We start from the raw sequence: 16902 nt of genomic DNA on the forward strand, positions 1-16902 counted from the left end.
ACTTCTCCCTGGTCATCTCCTCAATTTCTTGTATTCCTTCCATTTTTGCAAGCTTCCTTCCCAATCTCTCATTCATTCATGCCCTATAAAGCCTGAAACACTTAACACACAGATCATGGCATCGAATGGAATAAAGGGGGATTAAAATACCTAATGAAAGGGTCTCCAGGAAGTAAGTTTTCAATCATGTAATAATTTTAGGAAGGAAATATAAATGCATGCTAATTATATGAATAAGTGGGTAAAGACCATGATAAAACCACACAATTAAACACATTGAAAACCATAAAATAGTGGTTTATCAACAAGCAACAATTTAAGTTTGGTGTTGTGATGAGCGGATAATTTATACGCTTTTTGGCATTATTTTTAGGTAGTTTTTAGTAGGATCTAGCTACTTTTAGGGATGTTTTTATTAGTTTTTATGCAAAATTCACATTTCTGGACTTTACTATGAGTTTGTGTGTTTTTCTGTGATTTCAGGTATTTTCTGGCTGAAATTGAGGGACCTGAGCAAAAATCTGATAGGAGGCTGAAAAAGGACTGCTGATGTTGTTAGATTCTGACCTCCTTACACTCAAAATGGATTTGCTGGAGCTACAGAACTCTAAATGGTGCACTCTCAACTGCGTTGGAAAGTTGACATCCAGGGCTTTCCAGCAATATATAATAGTCCACACTTGGTTTGATTTTAGATGACGCAAACTGGCGTTCAACGCCAATTTCATGCTGCATTCTGGAGTGAAACGCCAGAAACACATCACAAACCAGAGTTAAATGCCAAAAATACGTTACAACTTGGCGTTTAACTCCAAGAGAAGCCTCTGCACGTGTAAAGATCAAGCTCAGCCCAAGCACACACCAAAGTGGGCCCCAGAAGTGGATTTCTCCACTTAGACTTATTTCTGTAAACCCTAGTAGCTAGTCTAGTATAAATTGAACTTTTTACCATTGTATTTTCATCTTGGATTTTACATCTTTGATCACATTTTGGAGTCTGGCGTCTCGACCATTGATGCCAGGGCATCTAGGCCAGTTTCACTGACCTTTTCTTTACTGTTTTAAGGTAGTTTCATGCATTTTCTTAGAGAATAAGGCAAGTTTTGGATGAAAATACACTCACACCTTGATTCAAGCAACTATTTTGAATTTCACATGATTTCATGAGGATTTTGCAAGAATTGAATGACAAATTGATGATGCATAATCTCATAACTTTGACTAGATCTTTGATGCACTTTATTTGCTTGATTTCAGGACAAAGGAAGCAAGGAAGAACCACGTTAGCAGCCACGTTAACCTAGTTAGCATGACCACTAATGTGGAATGGGGAATAACTTGCAACGTTAATGAGAAAAGTGATCACCAATAACGCATGCGAAGCCATCATAAGCCCACGTTAATTGCCACGTTAACTAGGTTAACGTAGTAGTTAACGTGGAGACAAAGAAAGCTCCAACGTTAGTGGTAAACGTGAACACCACTAACGCTCCAAAATTTGGGAATGAGCCACGTTAAGAGTCACGTTAAGTTAGTTAACATGAACTCTAACGTGGAAGAGAGGAACAAGGCCAACGTTAGTGACACTCACCTTTGTCACTAACGTTGGATCAAATTAGCATTGCCCACGTTAGTGGTCACGTTAAGACCACTAAAGTGAAAGTTAACATGGAGCTAAGATTGATGAGCCAACGTTAGCGACACTCACCTTTGTCACTAACGTGGAGATGGCATTCACTACCACATTAGTGGCCACGTTAACTTAGTTAACATGAGCTCTAACGTGGAGAGTAGGGGCACTTGGAGCGTTAGTGACAAAGGTGAGTGTCACTAACGCTCTCGAAGATGAGGCATACCCACGTTAAGAGCCACGTTAGTTACACTAACGTGAACTCTAACGTAGGTACAAGGGGCACAAGGCAACGTTATTGGAAAATGTGAGTCCCAATAATGCTTGCGAAGGTTTATAAGGTAACGTTAGTGGTCAATTTAGTGCCACTAACGTTGGAGTTAACGTGGGTTATATGGGGTTGGAATGTTAGTGAAAAAGGTGATTGCCACTAACGTTCTCGAACCCACAATGTTACTTAACGTTAACTTCACTAACGCCCATGCCTAATTCATACTTTTCTGCAAGCTGAGCCCACTAAAGATTGTAACAGCTTCAACTAAAGATCTAAGGCCCACATCCAAGACTTGAAGAACTCACTAGAAGATCAAGAGAAGTAGTATATATAGGAGTAGTTTTGAACTATAGAGAAGCTTGGCACTTTGGAGAACTACCCTCTGTATATTTACTTTTCTGCACTTTTAGCTAAGGATGTATTCTTTTCTGCCATTTTCCATTTCTAGAGCTATGAACAACTAAACCCCTTTCATTGGGTTAGGGAGCTCTGTTGTAATTTGATGGATCAATTATAGTTTTCATTCTTTTCTTCTTTCCTCTCTCTTGATTTACTAGAAAGCTTTCGATCTTAATTCAATTGGTTAGTTTTCTTGGAAAAGAAACTCTCCATAATTGGATCTTCTCTGAGCCTTGGAAATAGGATGAGGAGATCATGCTAGAAATGCTTTCTCATGTTGGACCAAATTGGGGTCTGGGCGGATATAGTGACATGTAATCCTCCCAATACTTTGATTTGGAAATACATGTGGTATAATCAGTGACCACACTTCATCTCTTTCCATGAGCAATTAAATCAAGGAATTGGGCAATTGCTCAAGCTTAGAGAGATTGGGTTACCAAGGAATTGAAACCCAATCACTTAAGATTGCCAAGGAGATCAATAGATGCTTTGATTGAGGAAGAGATAAAAATGAATTTGATCCGGAGAATACAACATCTCCTGAGCCAAATGAATTCTCCATTTCTGATCTTACCCATTCTCTTTACTTTCTGCCATTTATTTACATGCTCATTTCCCCAAATCCTCATCTAAGATTCTGCACTTTATTTTCTACTATTTACTTTCTCGCCATTTAATTTTCTGCAATTCTCAAACTACATTCTGTTTAGCTCTACTAGCATACTCTTCCAACTAAAGTTGCTTGACCAATCAATCCCTGTGGGATTTGACCTCACTCTATTGTGAGTTTTTACTTGACGATAATTCGGTATACTTGCCGAAGGGAAATTTGTTGAGAGACAAGTTTTCATGCATCAAGTTTATGGCGCCGTTGCCGGGGATTGATTTTGTATCAACAATGATTAAGTTCGAAGTTTACTAGATTGAGCATTTTGCTTTTGTTTGTTTACTTTATTCAGTTGTTTACATTCAGTTTGTTTCGTTTCTTCCTCACCCCTATACCCCCTCTGTTTTCTTTCTTTCTTTATTATTATTTACAGTTCTGCTCACTAACCCACTAACTGTTTGATAATTTGCACCACTCACACTAACAATCACTCTAACAAGAATAACCTCTTCATTTTATCTCTTGCTGTGTGTTTTGTTAGTTGTATGACAGGGAGAAGAGGTGGAGCTTCAACTTCCTTCGATTCAGAATCTGAAAGAACCCTCCGGAGACTAAGGAGGGAAACAAGAGGGAAAGGAGTTGTTGGTGCTGAGGAAGAGGAAGAGTGTTTTGAAACCAACATGGAGGAGAACTTGAAAAACAATCATGAAGGAGAAGCTCACAACCATGCTAGAGAAGGCCCTGCAAACCATGCTAGGCAAGAAAGGAGAGTTCTAGGCTCCTACATCAATCGAAATCCAGGAAACTGTGGAAGTAGAATCCAAAAGCCCACCATACATGCCAACAACTTTGAATTAAAACCCCAGCTAATCACCCTTATTCAGAACAATCGCTCATTTGGAGGAAGTGCTCAAGAAGACCCCAATCAACATCTAACCACCTTCCTGAGAATTTGTGACACTATGAAGTCTAATGGAGTCCACCCGAATGTCTATAGGATGCTTTTGTTCCCTTTTTCACTCAGGGACAAAGCATCCAAGTGGCTTAAATCCTTCCCAAAGGAGAGCTTGACAAATTGGGAAGACGTGGTGAACAAGTTTTTGGCAAGATTCTACTCTCCTCAAAGAATTAACAGGCTGAGAGCTGAGGTGCAAACCTTCAGGCATCAAGATGGTGAGACTCTCTATGAGGCATGGGAGAGGTTCAAGGACTTAACAAGAAGATGCCCACCAGATATGTTCAATGAATGGGTTCAACTTCACATTTTCTATGAGTCAAAGAAGGCTGTAGACCATTCATCATGGGGCTCTCTAAACAAGAAGAAAACCATTGAAGAAGCCATAGATGTCATTGAAACAGTAGCTGAGAATGACTACTTCTATGCCTTTGAAAGAAGCAATACTCGAGGAGTAATGGAGCTGAACCACATGGATGCATTGCTAGCTTAAAATAAGATGATCACCAAGCAGCTAGCAAATCTTACCAAGAAGGTGGAGAAAAACCAGGTTGCAGCAGTCATCACTTCATCATCAGCTCAAGAAAGAGTGAATATAGGAGAAGAAGGTGATTGGAAACAAGCCAATTATGTTGGAAACTCACATAGACAAATCCATGATCCATACTCCAAAACTTACAACTCTGGATGGAGAAATCACCCCAACTTTGGGTCGGGAAATCAACAAGACCAAGGCCAAGACTAGAGACGCCACAACCACAACCCCAACAACAATGCAACTCACCAACATCCCTCACAGAGGTCCTATCAACAACCACCTAATCCCAACCCACCATCACTAACCAAGGATAGACTTTCAAAGATTGAGACTCTACTTGAAGACATATGTATAGAAATCCAAGACAATAAGGTGTTTAAGGAGGAAGTGCGAGCTAATATCAAAAACCAAGGGGAAAACATCAAGAGACTGGAGTCTCAAGTAGGGTATCTAGCTCAACAAATTCCCAAACCGACTGATGGTTTTCCAAATGATATAGAGAAGAACCCAAGAGGAGAAACAAAGAAAGTAAGGTGGGAAGAATGTAAGATGATCACCACAAGTGATGAGAGGAGTATGGAGGAAGTAGAACACCTCCAAGACAGTCCAAAGGAAAATCATGAAGAAAGAAACTTGGTGCACGAAATTGCAATCACACTTTTGCAATCCCGCACAACTAACCAGCAAGTGCACTGGGTCGTCCAAATAATACCTTGCGTGAGCAAGGGTCGATCCCACGGAGATTGTCGGCTTGAAGCAAGCTATGGTTATCTTGTAAATCTTAGTCAGGATATCAGAAATTATCAGGATTGATTGTAAAAAGCAAAAGAACATGAAATGATTACTTGTATTGCAGTAATGGAGAATAGGTTGAGGTTTGGAGATGCTCCATCTTCTGAATCTCTGCTTTCCTACTGTCTTCTTCTTCAAGCACGCAAGGCTCCTTCCATGGCAAGCTGTATGTAGGGTTTCACCGTTGTCAGTGGCTACCTCCCATCCTCTCAGTGAAAACGATTGCATATGCTCTGTCACAGCACGCGGAATTCAGCTGTCGGTTCTCGGTCAGGCCGGAATAGAATCCATCGATTCTTTTGCGTCTGTCACTAACGCCCCGCCTGCTAGGAGTTTGAAGCATGTCACAGTCATTCAATCATTGAATCCTACTCAGAATACCACAGACAAGGTTTAGACCTTCCGGATTCTCTTGAATGCCGCCATCAGTTCTAGCTTATACCACGAAGATTCCGATTAAAGAATCCAAGAGATATCTACTTAATCTAAAATAGAACGGAGGTGGTTGTCAGGCACACGTTCATAGTCAAGAATATGATGAGTGTCACGGATCATCACATTCATCCGGGTTAAGAGCAAGTGATATCTTAGAATGGAAGCAAGCATGATTGAATAAGAAACAGTAGTAATTGCATTAATCCATCAAGACACAGCAGAGCTCCTCACCCCCAACCATGGGGTTTAGAGACTCATGCTGTAAGAAGTACACAAAGAAACGTGTAAAGTGTCATGAGGTACTGATACAATATCAAAAGATCCTATTAATAGTAAACTAGTATCCTAAGGTTTACAGAAATGAGTAAATGACAGAAAAATCCACTTCCGGGCCCACTTGGTGTGTGCTTGGGCTGAGCATTGAAGCTTTCAAGTGTAGAAACCTTTTCTGGAGTTAAACGCCAGCTTTCATGCCAGTTTGGGCGTTTAACTCCAAGTTTTATGCCAGTTCCAGCGTTTAACGCTGGAATTTCTGAGGCCAAATTGCTATGCCGGTTTGGGCCATCAAATCTTGGGCAAAGTATGGACTATCATATATTGCTGGAAAGCCCAGGATGTCTACTTTCCAATGCCGTTGAGAGCGCGCCAATTGGGCTTCTGTAGCTCCAGAAAATCCACTTCGAGTGCAGGGAGGTCAGAATCCAACAGCATCTGCAGTCCTTTTTTGGTCTCTGGATCAGATTTTTGCTCAGGACCCTCAATTTCAGTCAGAAAATACCTGAAATCACAGAAAAACACACAAACTCATAGTAAAGTCCAGAAAAGTGAATTTTAATTAAAAACTAATAAAAATATACTAAAAACTAACTAAATCATACTAAAAACATACTAAAAACAATGCCAAAAAGCACACAAATTATCCGCTCATCACAACACCAAACTTAAATTGTTGCTTGTCCCCAAGCAACTGAAAATCAAAATAGGATAAAAAGAAGAGAATATACTATAGACTGCAAAATATCAAAGAAACATAGTTCCAATTAGATGAGCGGGACTAGTAGCTTTTTGCCTCCGAACAGTTTCGGCATCTCACTCTATCCTTTGAAGTTCAGAATGATTGGCATCTATAAGAACTCAGAACTCAGATAGTGTTATTGATTCTCCTAGTTAAGTATATTGATTCTTGAACATAGCTAGTGTATGAGTCTTGGCTGTGGCCCCAAGCACTCTGTCTTCCAGTATTACCACCGGATACATACATGCCACAGACACATAATTGGGTGAACCTTTTTAGATTGTGACTCAGCTTTGCTAGAGTCCCCAATTAGAGGTGTCCAGGGTTCTTAAGCACACTCCTTTTTGCCTTGGTTCACAACTTTATTTCTTTCTTTTTCTTTTTCTTCTCTTTTCTTCTTTCTTTTCTTTTTTCTTTCTTTTTTTTTGACTGCTTTTTCTTGCTTCAAGAATCACTTTGATGATTTTTCAGATCCTCAATAACAGTTCTCTTTCTCCTCATTCTTTCAAGAGCCAATAATTTTAACATTCTTAAAACAACAAATTCAAAAGACATATGCACTGTTCAAGCATTCATTCAGAAAACAAAAAGTATTGTCACTACATCAAACTAATTCAACTAGTTTCAGAGATAATTTCGAAATCCTGTACTTCTTGTTCTTTTGTGATTAAAGCATTTTTCATTTAAGAGAGGTGATGGATTCATAGGACATTCATATCTTTAAGGCATGAACTTTAAATTTTATTAATTATGAATTAAGAACAAGACTCAAAGATAAATATAAGATGAAACTAGAAATAGAAAAACAAGAACAAAAACGAAAAAAATAGGCTCCTAATGATAGAGGTTTTCACAGAGTTAGGACTCAACAACCTTGATTTTGAGAAGTGGATGCTCCCTCAGCTTGAGAGGAGAGCTTTTGGCGTTTCATCTCTTGGAGTTCACGCCCCTGCTTCTCTTGTTCCTTCAGCAATTTGCAGAGCATGCAGTTCTGATTCTGTTGTTCTTCCTTAAGTTGCTCCATAGTCTCTTGCAACTTGGTGATAGATGCTTCTAGGCTGGCCCAGTAGCCAATTTCAGGGAATTCAGGGAAGAACTCCTGCGCCCTCCTTTTGATAGAGTTGTCTTGCATTTGTCCTTCCATTGACTTCTTGGTGATTGGGTGTTCAATGGGTATGAACTCATCTACTCCCATCTTCACCCCAGCCTCTTTACAGAGCAAGGAGATCAAGCTTGGGTAAGCCAGTTTGGCTTCAGTGGAATTCTTATTTGCAATTGTGTAAATCTCACAAGCAATCACATGATGGACCTCCACTTCTTTTCCAAGCATAATGCAATGAATCATCACTGTCCTCTTGATGGTGACCTCAGAACGGTTGCTAGTGGGCAATATGGAGTGCCCAATAAAGTCTAGCCAACCTCTTGCAATTGGCTTGAGGTCTCCCCTCTTGAGTTGGTTTGGGACACCCTTTGAATTGGTTATCCACTTAGTCCCAGGGAGGCATATGTCCTCTAGAACTTGATCCAACCCTTTATCTGCTCTCACCATCCTCCTATTGAAGGAATCAGGATCATCTTGCAGTTGAGGCAACTTGAAGATTTCTCTTATTTTGTCCAGATGGAAGTACATAACTTTCCCTCTGACCATGGTTCTGTAGGTATGGTAAGCGGTTCCAGTCATTCTCTGCTTATCTGTCAGCCACAGATTTGAGTAGAATTCCTGAACCATGTTCCTTCCAACCTTTATCTCAGGATTGGTTAGAACTTCCCATCCTCTGTTTCGAATTTGCTCTTGGATCCCCGGATATTCATCTTCTTTCAGATCAAATTTTACTTCCGGGATCACTGACCTCAGACCCATTATTTTGTGATAATGGTCTTCATGTTCTTTGGTTAAGAACTTCTCTTGATTCCAAAGATTCTTTGGATTATTCTCTTTCTTTCCTCTTAAATTGGTTTGTTTTCCCTTAGGAGCCATGATCTTGATGAATCTTGGCTTAGTGATCACAGAAAAGTACACCAAACTTAGAGGTTTGCTTGTCCTCAAGCAAAAGAAATAAGAGAAGAGAGAGAGAGGAAGAGGAAATTCGAATGGTGTGGTGGAATGAAGGGGAACAAACGTGTATTTATAAGGGAGGGAGAGAAGAGATTTCGAAAAAAATAAGAATTTGAAAGAAAATTTGAGAAGATATGGAAAGGATTTGAGAAAAGGGTGAGTTTTTGAAGAAGATTTGGGATTAATTTGAGATAGATTTGAAGAATGGTTTTGATTTGTGAAGATTTGAAAGTGAATGATGAAAGGTTGAAGTGTGATTTTGTAGAAAAGTATGGGTGAGAAAAGGAAAGTTCGAAAAAATTTGAGTTGAAAACGAAATTGTGGTCCCCCCCACCTTTCTGGCGTTAAACACCCAGAATGGCACCCATTCTGGCGTTTAACGCCTAATTGTTGCCCCTTTTGGGCGTTTAACGCCCAGCCAGGTGCCCTGGCTGGCGTTAAACGCCAGAAAGCCTTTATCACTGGGCGTTTTTTCTAAACGCCCAGGATGCTGCACACCTGGCGTTAAACGCCCAGAATGGTGCCCATTCTGGCGTTTAACGCCCAAAATGGCACCATTCCTGGCGTTAAACGCCCAGAATGGTACCCATTCTGGCGTTTAACGCCCAAAATGCCCCTTACTGGCGTTTTTTCGCCAGTAAGCTCATTTTCTCTGCTTTTTGAGCTGAATCCTTCTGTAACTCTGTGAATTCCTTCATTTTTGATACTTGCCTCTGTAATAACAATTCATATAACCCCCTAATGACTGGGTTGCCTCCCAGCAAGCGCTTCTTTACTGTCTTTAGCTGGACCTTCACTGAGGATCACTCAAGTCTCAGTTTTGAGCATTCCTGCTCAAAATTGCCTTCAAGATAATGCTTGATTCTCTGTCCATTAACAATGAACTTTTTGTCAGAATCAATATCCTGAAGCTCAACATATCCATATGGTGAGACTCCTGTAATCACATACGGACCCCTCCACCGGGATTTGAGTTTTCCTGGAAACAATTTGAGCCTAGAGTTAAAGAGCAGAACTTTTTGTCCTGGCTTAAAGACTCTGGTTGACAACTTCTTGTCATGCCATTTCTTTGCCTTTTCCTTATAAATTTTTGCATTTTCAAAGGCATTGAGTCTGAACTCCTCTAGCTCATTTAGCTGGAGTAATCTCTTTTCACCAGCTAACTGTGCATCCATGTTTAGGAACCTGGTTGCCCAATAGGCTTTATGTTCCAGTTCCACGGGCAAATGACAGGCCTTCCCATACACCAGTTGATATGGAGAGGTTCCTATAGGAGTCTTGAATGCTGTTCTGTATGCCCACAGAGCATCATCCAAGTTCTTTGCCCAATCCTTTCTTCGGGCTATCACAGTCCGTTCTAGGATTCTTTTTAGCTCTCTGTTAGAGACTTCAGCTTGCCCATTTGTCTGTGGATGATACGGAGTCGCCACTTTATGGCTGATTCCATATCTAACCATAGCAGAGTATAGCTGTTTATTGCAGAAATGAGTGCCCCCATCACTGATTAGTACTCTGGGAACACCAAACCTGCTGAAGATGTTTTTCTGGAGGAATTTTAGCACGGTCTTGGTATCATTAGTGGGTGTAGCAATTGCTTCTACCCACTTAGATACATAGTCCACTGCCACCAGAATGTAAGTGTTTGAGTATGATGGTGGGAATGGCCCCATGAAGTCTATTCCCCATACATCAAACAATTCTATCTCCAGTATCCCTTGTTGAGGCATGGCATATCCGTGAGGCAGGTTACCAGCTCTTTGGCAATTGTCACAGTTACGCACAAACTCTCGGGAATCTTTATAGAGAGTAGGCCAGTAGAAGCCACACTGGAGGACTTTAGTGGCTGTTCGCTCACTTCCAAAATGTCCTCCATACTGTGATCCATGGCAGTGCCATAGGATCCTTTGTGCTTCTTCTCTGGGTACACATCTGCGGATCACTCCGTCAGCACATCTCTTAAAGAGATATGGTTCATCCCAGAGGTAGTACTTGGCATCTGAAATTAATTTCTTTCTCTGCACGTAGCTGTACTCCTTGGGTATGAACCTCACAGCCTTATAATTTGCAATATCTGCAAACCATGGAGCTTCCTGAATGGCAAAGAGTTGCTCATCTGGGAAAGTCTCAGAGATCTCAGTAGAAGGGAGGGACGCCCTAGCTACTGGTTCTATTCGGGACAGATGATCAGCTACTTGGTTCTCTGTCCCTTTTCTGTCTCTTATTTCTATATCAAACTCTTGCAGAAGCAACACCCATCTTATTAGCCTGGGTTTTGAATCCTGCTTTGTGAGTAAGTATTTAAGAGCAGCATGGTCAGTGTACACAATCACTTTGGATCCTACTAGGTAAGATCTAAACTTGTCAATGGCATAAACCACTGCAAGTAATTCTTTTTCTGTGGTTGTGTAATTTTTCTGTGCATCATTTAGAACACGGCTAGCATAATAAATGACATGCAGAAGTTTGTTATGCCTTTGTCCCAACACTGCACCAATGGCATGATCACTGGCATCACACATTAATTCAAATGGCAATGTCCAATCTGGTGCAGAGATGACTGGTGCTGTGACCAGCTTGGCTTTCAGGGTCTCAAATGCCTGCAGACACTGTGTGTCAAACACAAATGGTGTGTCAGCAGCTAGCAGGTTACTCAAAGGTTTTGCAATTTTCGAAAAATCCTTTATAAACCTTCTATAAAATCCTGCATGCCCCAGAAAGCTTCTGATTGCCTTAACATTGGCAGGTGGTGGTAATTTTTCAATTACCTCTACCTTTGCCTTATCCACCTCTATTCCCCTGCTTGAAATTTTGTGTCCAAGGACAATTCCTTCAGTCACCATAAAGTGACATTTCTCCCAGTTTAAAACCAGGTTAGTCTCTTGGCATCTTTTCAGGACAAGTGCTAGGTGGTTAAGACAGGAGCTGAATGAGTCTCCATATACTGAGAAGTCATCCATGAAGACTTCCAGAAATTTCTCTACCATATTTGAGAAGATAGAAAGCATGCACCTTTGAAAGGTTGCAGGTGCATTGCACAGACCAAAAGGCATCCTCCTGTAGGCAAACACGCCAGAAGGACAAGTAAATGCTGTTTTCTCTTGGTCCTGGGGATCTACTGCAATTTGGTTGTAGCCTGAATAGCCATCCAAAAAGCAGTAATAATCATGACCAGCTAGTCTTTCTAGCATTTGGTCTATGAATGGTAAAGGAAAATGATCCTTTCTGGTGGCTGTATTGAGCCTTCTGTAGTCAATACACATGCGCCACCCTGTGACTGTTCTTGTAGGAACCAGTTCATTTTTTTCATTATGAACCACTGTCATGCCTCCCTTTTTGGGAACAACTTGGACAGGGCTCACCCAGGGGCTATCAGAAATAGGATAAATAATCCCAGCCTCTAGTAATTTAGTGACCTCTTTTTGCACCACTTCCTTCATGGCTGGATTTAGCCTTCTCTGTGGTTGGACCACTGGTTTGGCATTATCCTCCAACAGGATCTTGTGCATGCATCTAGCTGGGCTAATGCCCTTAAGGTCACTTATGGACCACCCAAGAGCTGTCTTGTGTGTCCTTAGCACTTGAATCAGTGCTTCCTCTTCCTGTGAATTTAAAGCAGAGCTTATAATCACTGGAAAAGTGTCACCCTCTCCCAGAAATGCATATTTCAGGGATGGTGGTAGAGGTTTGAGTTCAGGTTTGGGAGGTTTATCCTCCTCCTGAGGAATTTTCGAAAATTCCCTTGCTTCCTCTAGTTCTTCTTGATCAGGTTGATCATCCTTGAAGATGTCCTCAAGCTCTGATTCTAGGCTTTCAGCCATATTGATCTCTTCTACCAGAGAGTCAATAATGTCAGCGCCCATGCAGTCATTTGGTGTGTCTGGATGCTGCATAGCTTTTACAGCATTTAACTTGAACTCATCCTCATTGACTCTCAAGGTTACTTCCCCTTTTTGTACATCAATGAGAGTTCGTCCAGTTGCTAGGAATGGTCTTCCTAGAATGAGAGTTGCACTCTTGTGCTCCTCCATTTCCAGCACCACAAAGTTAGTTGGAAAGGCAAATGGCCCAACCTTGACAATCATATCCTCTATTATGCCTGATGGATGTTTAATGGAGCCATCAGCAGGTTGGAGGCATATCCTGGTTGGTTTAACTTCTCCAGTCAACCCAAGCTTTCTGATAGTGGATGCAGGTATTAGATTGATGCTTGCTCCAAGATCACATAGAGCTGTCTTGGTGCAAGTGCCTTCTAATGTGCATGGTATCAGAAAGCTTCCAGGATCTTGAAGCTTTTCTGGTAAGCTTTTCAGAATGACTGCACTGCATTCTTCAGTGAGAAACACTTTTTCAGTTTCTCTCCAATCCTTCTTATGACTTAAGATCTCTTTCATGAACTTAGCATAGGAAGGTATTTGCTCAAGTGCCTCTGCAAACGGAATCTTTATTTCAAGAGTCCTTAGATAGTCTGCAAAGCGGGCAAATTGCTTATCCTGTTCCGCTTTGCGGAGTTTCTGAGGATAAGGCATCTTGGCTTGATATTCTTCAACCTTAGATGCTGCAGGTTTATTCCTTACAGAAGTGGTTGAGGGAGCCTTGTTAGAGGGATAATTATCAGCACTCTCAGGTGTCTGATCCTCCCTTGGCGTTTGAACGCCAGGATTGGGTGGAAAATGGGCGTTTAACGCCAACTTTTCCCCCTTTTCTGGCGTTTGAACGCCAGAACTGGGCAAGGAATGGGCGTTTAACGCCAGCTTTCCTTCCCTTTCTGGCATTTGAACGCCAATAACATTCCTCTCTGGGCTCTTACTGTCCTCAGAGGGATTTTGAACAGTGGTTTGGTTGTCCTCTGTCATTTGTTCCTTGTTTGGCTTTTTGTTCTTTTGAGCAGTGGTATTCAGTGTCTTCCCACTCCTCAGTTGAACTGCTTGACATTCCTCTGTTATCTATTTAGATATCTGCTGTTTTGCTTGACTCAACTGCAGTTCTATGTTCTTGTTAGCAACTTTAGTTTCATGAAGCATCTCTTTAAATTCTGCTAACTGCTCTGTCATCAGGAGCAACTGTTGATTAAGCTCATTCATTTGTTCTTGAGGATTAGGATCAGTGACTAATGCCATGACTTCCTCCTTTGGAACGAACTCATTGCTAGAATATAAGTATTGGTTTCTAGCAACAGTGTCTATAAGCTCTTGAGCTTCTTCAATTGTCTTCCTCATGTGTATAGATCCACCAGCTGAGTGGTCTAAAGACATCTGAGCTTTTTCTGTGAGCCCATAGTAGAAGATGTCTAACTGTACCCACTCTGAAAACATTTCAGAGGGGCATTTTCTAAGCATACCTCTATACCTCTCCCAGGCATTATAAAGGGATTCATTATCCTCTTATTTAAAGCCTTGGATGTCCAGCCTTAGCTGTGTCATCCTCTTTGGAGGGTAAAAATGATTCAGGAATTTGTCTGACAGCTGTTTCCATGTTTTTATGCTTGCTGTAGGTTGGTTATTCAACCACCTTTTAGCTTGATCTTTCACAGCAAATGGAAACAATAATAGTCTGTAGACATCCTGATCTACCTCTTTATCATGTACTGTGTCAGCAATTTGTAAGAACTGTGCCAGAAACTCAGTAGGTTCTTCCTGTGGAAGACCGGAATACTGGCAATTTTGCTGCACTATGATAATGAGTTGAGGGTTTAGCTCAAAGCTGCTTGCTTTGATGGGCGGTGTACAGATGCTACTCCCATATGCAGCTGTAATGGGGTTAGCATATGACCCCAGAGTCCTTTTGGACTGATCAATCCCACTTATGTCCATAATGGACAAAAGGGAAATGACTATGATTGCAAACAGATAAATTTTGTTTTTTTTTCTTTTTTTTTGAGTTAAACGAAAAAAATAAAATAAAACAAAAGAGAATTAAAATAAAAATTCGAAAATCAAAAAGAAAATAAGATCAAAGCAAATTGAGAACTGAATCAATTAAGTAATTAAAAAGATTTTGAAAATAGCAATTAAAAAGATATGATTGAAAAATTTTTATGAAAAAGATTTGATTTTTGAAAAGATGAAAGAGAAAAACACAAAAAGACACCAAACTTAAAATTTTTAGAAAATCAAACACTAATTTTTTTCGAAAATTTTAAGGGAAAAACAAAAAGAGGACACCAAACTTAGAACTTTTACGGATCAAGAAGGGACTAAAAACATGCAAAAATCGAAAATTAAAAGAAAAGCAAAAGGCATGCAATTGACACCAAACTTAAAATATGAAACTAGACTCAACTAAAAGACTCTAAACCAATTAAAAACAAAACAGTCCTAATCTAAGCAACAAGATAAGCCGTCAGTTGTCCAAACTCGAACAATCCCCGGCAACGGCGCCAAAAACTTGGTGCACGAAATTGCAATCACACTTTTGCAATCCCGCACAACTAACCAGCAAGTGCACTGGGTCGTCCAAGTAATACCTTGCGTGAGCAAGGGTCGATCCCACGGAGATTGTCGGCTTGAAGCAAGCTATGGTTATCTTGTAAATCTTAGTCAGGATATCAGAAATTATCAGGATTGATTGTAAAAAGCAAAAGAACATGAAATGATTACTTGTATTGCAGTAATGGAGAATAGGTTGAGGTTTGGAGATGCTCCATCTTCTGAATCTCTGCTTTCCTACTGTCTTCTTCTTCAAGCACGCAAGGCTCCTTCCATGGCAAGCTGTATGTAGGGTTTCACCGTTGTCAGTGGCTACCTCCCATCCTCTCAGTGAAAACGATTGCATATGCTCTGTCACAGCACGCGGAATTCAGCTGTCGGTTCTCGGTCAGGCCGGAATAGAATCCATCGATTCTTTTGCGTCTGTCACTAACGCCCCGCCTGCTAGGAGTTTAAAGCACGTCATAGTCATTCAATCATTGAATCCTACTCAGAATACCACAGACAAGGTTTAGACCTTCCGGATTCTCTTGAATGCCGCCATCAGTTCTAGCTTATACCACGAAGATTCCGATTAAAGAATCCAAGAGATATCTACTTAATCTAAAATAGAACGGAGGTGGTTGTCAGGCACACGTTCATAGTCGAGAATATGATGAGTGTCACAGATCATCACATTCATCCGGGTTAAGAGCAAGTGATATCTTAGAATGGAAGCAAGCATGATTGAATAAGAAACAGTAGTAATTGCATTAATCCATCAAGACACAGCAGAGCTCCTCACCCCCAACCATGGGGTTTAGAGACTCATGCTGTAAGAAGTACACAAAGAAACGTGTAAAGTGTCATGAGGTACTGATACAATATCAAAAGATCCTATTAATAGTAAACTAGTATCCTAAGGTTTACAGAAATGAGTAAATGACAGAAAAATCCACTTCCGGGCCCACTTGGTGTGTGCTTGGGCTGAGCATTGAAGCTTTCAAGTGTAGAGACCTTTTCTGGAGTTAAACGCCAGCTTTCATGCCAGTTTGGGCGTTTAACTCCAAGTTTTATGCCAGTTCCAGCGTTTAACGCTGGAATTTCTGAGGCCGAATTGCTATGCCGGTTTGGGCCATCAAATCTTGGGCAAAGTATGGACTATCATATATTGCTGGAAAGCCCAGGATGTCTACTTTCTAATGCCGTTGAGAGCGCGCCAATTGGGCTTCTGTAGCTCCAGAAAATCTACTTCGAGTGTAGGGAGGTCAGAATCCAACAGCATCTGCAGTCCTTTTTTGGTCTCTGGATCAGATTTTTGCTCAGGACCCTCAATTTCAGTCAGAAAATACCTGAAATCACAGAAAAACACACAAACTCATAGTAAAGTCCAGAAAAGTGAATTTTAATTAAAAACTAATAAAAATATACTAAAAACTAACTAAATCATACTAAAAACATACTAAAAATAATGCTAAAAAGCATACAAATTATCCGCTCATCAAAACTCTGCACCTCAACTCACACTCAAGGAAGAGCTGAAGGAGAGGGAGATACTGAACCCATATGCACCCTTCCCCCAAAGGCTTAAGGGTGGTGTAGCAGGGAGAATGTATTCAAGGTTCCTCGACATATTTGCATCTCTTGATGTAAATATACCATTCATTAAGGCCCTCCAGCAAATGCCTTCCTACATCAAGTATATAAAGGAGCTACTAGCCAGAAAAAGTTCATTGAAGAGTGGACAAACAATAAAGATGAACAGGAATTGCAGTGCTCTCATTCAAACAGAGC

At 40.8% G+C, this 16902-nt stretch overlaps 1 non-coding gene across 1 annotated transcript; it reads right to left on the reverse strand.

Moving 5' to 3' along the window:
• Positions 1-4046: 4046 nt before the first annotated feature.
• On the reverse strand, positions 4047-4153 carry LOC130950601 (small nucleolar RNA R71). Its single transcript, XR_009073653.1, has one exon. It is a non-coding gene; the product is annotated as a small nucleolar RNA R71 (small nucleolar RNA).
• Positions 4154-16902: the final 12749 nt, after the last annotated feature.

This window comes from Arachis stenosperma, chromosome 1 (assembly GCF_014773155.1).
Source record: "Arachis stenosperma cultivar V10309 chromosome 1, arast.V10309.gnm1.PFL2, whole genome shotgun sequence".
In the NCBI taxonomy this organism is placed as follows: domain Eukaryota; kingdom Viridiplantae; phylum Streptophyta; class Magnoliopsida; order Fabales; family Fabaceae; genus Arachis; species Arachis stenosperma.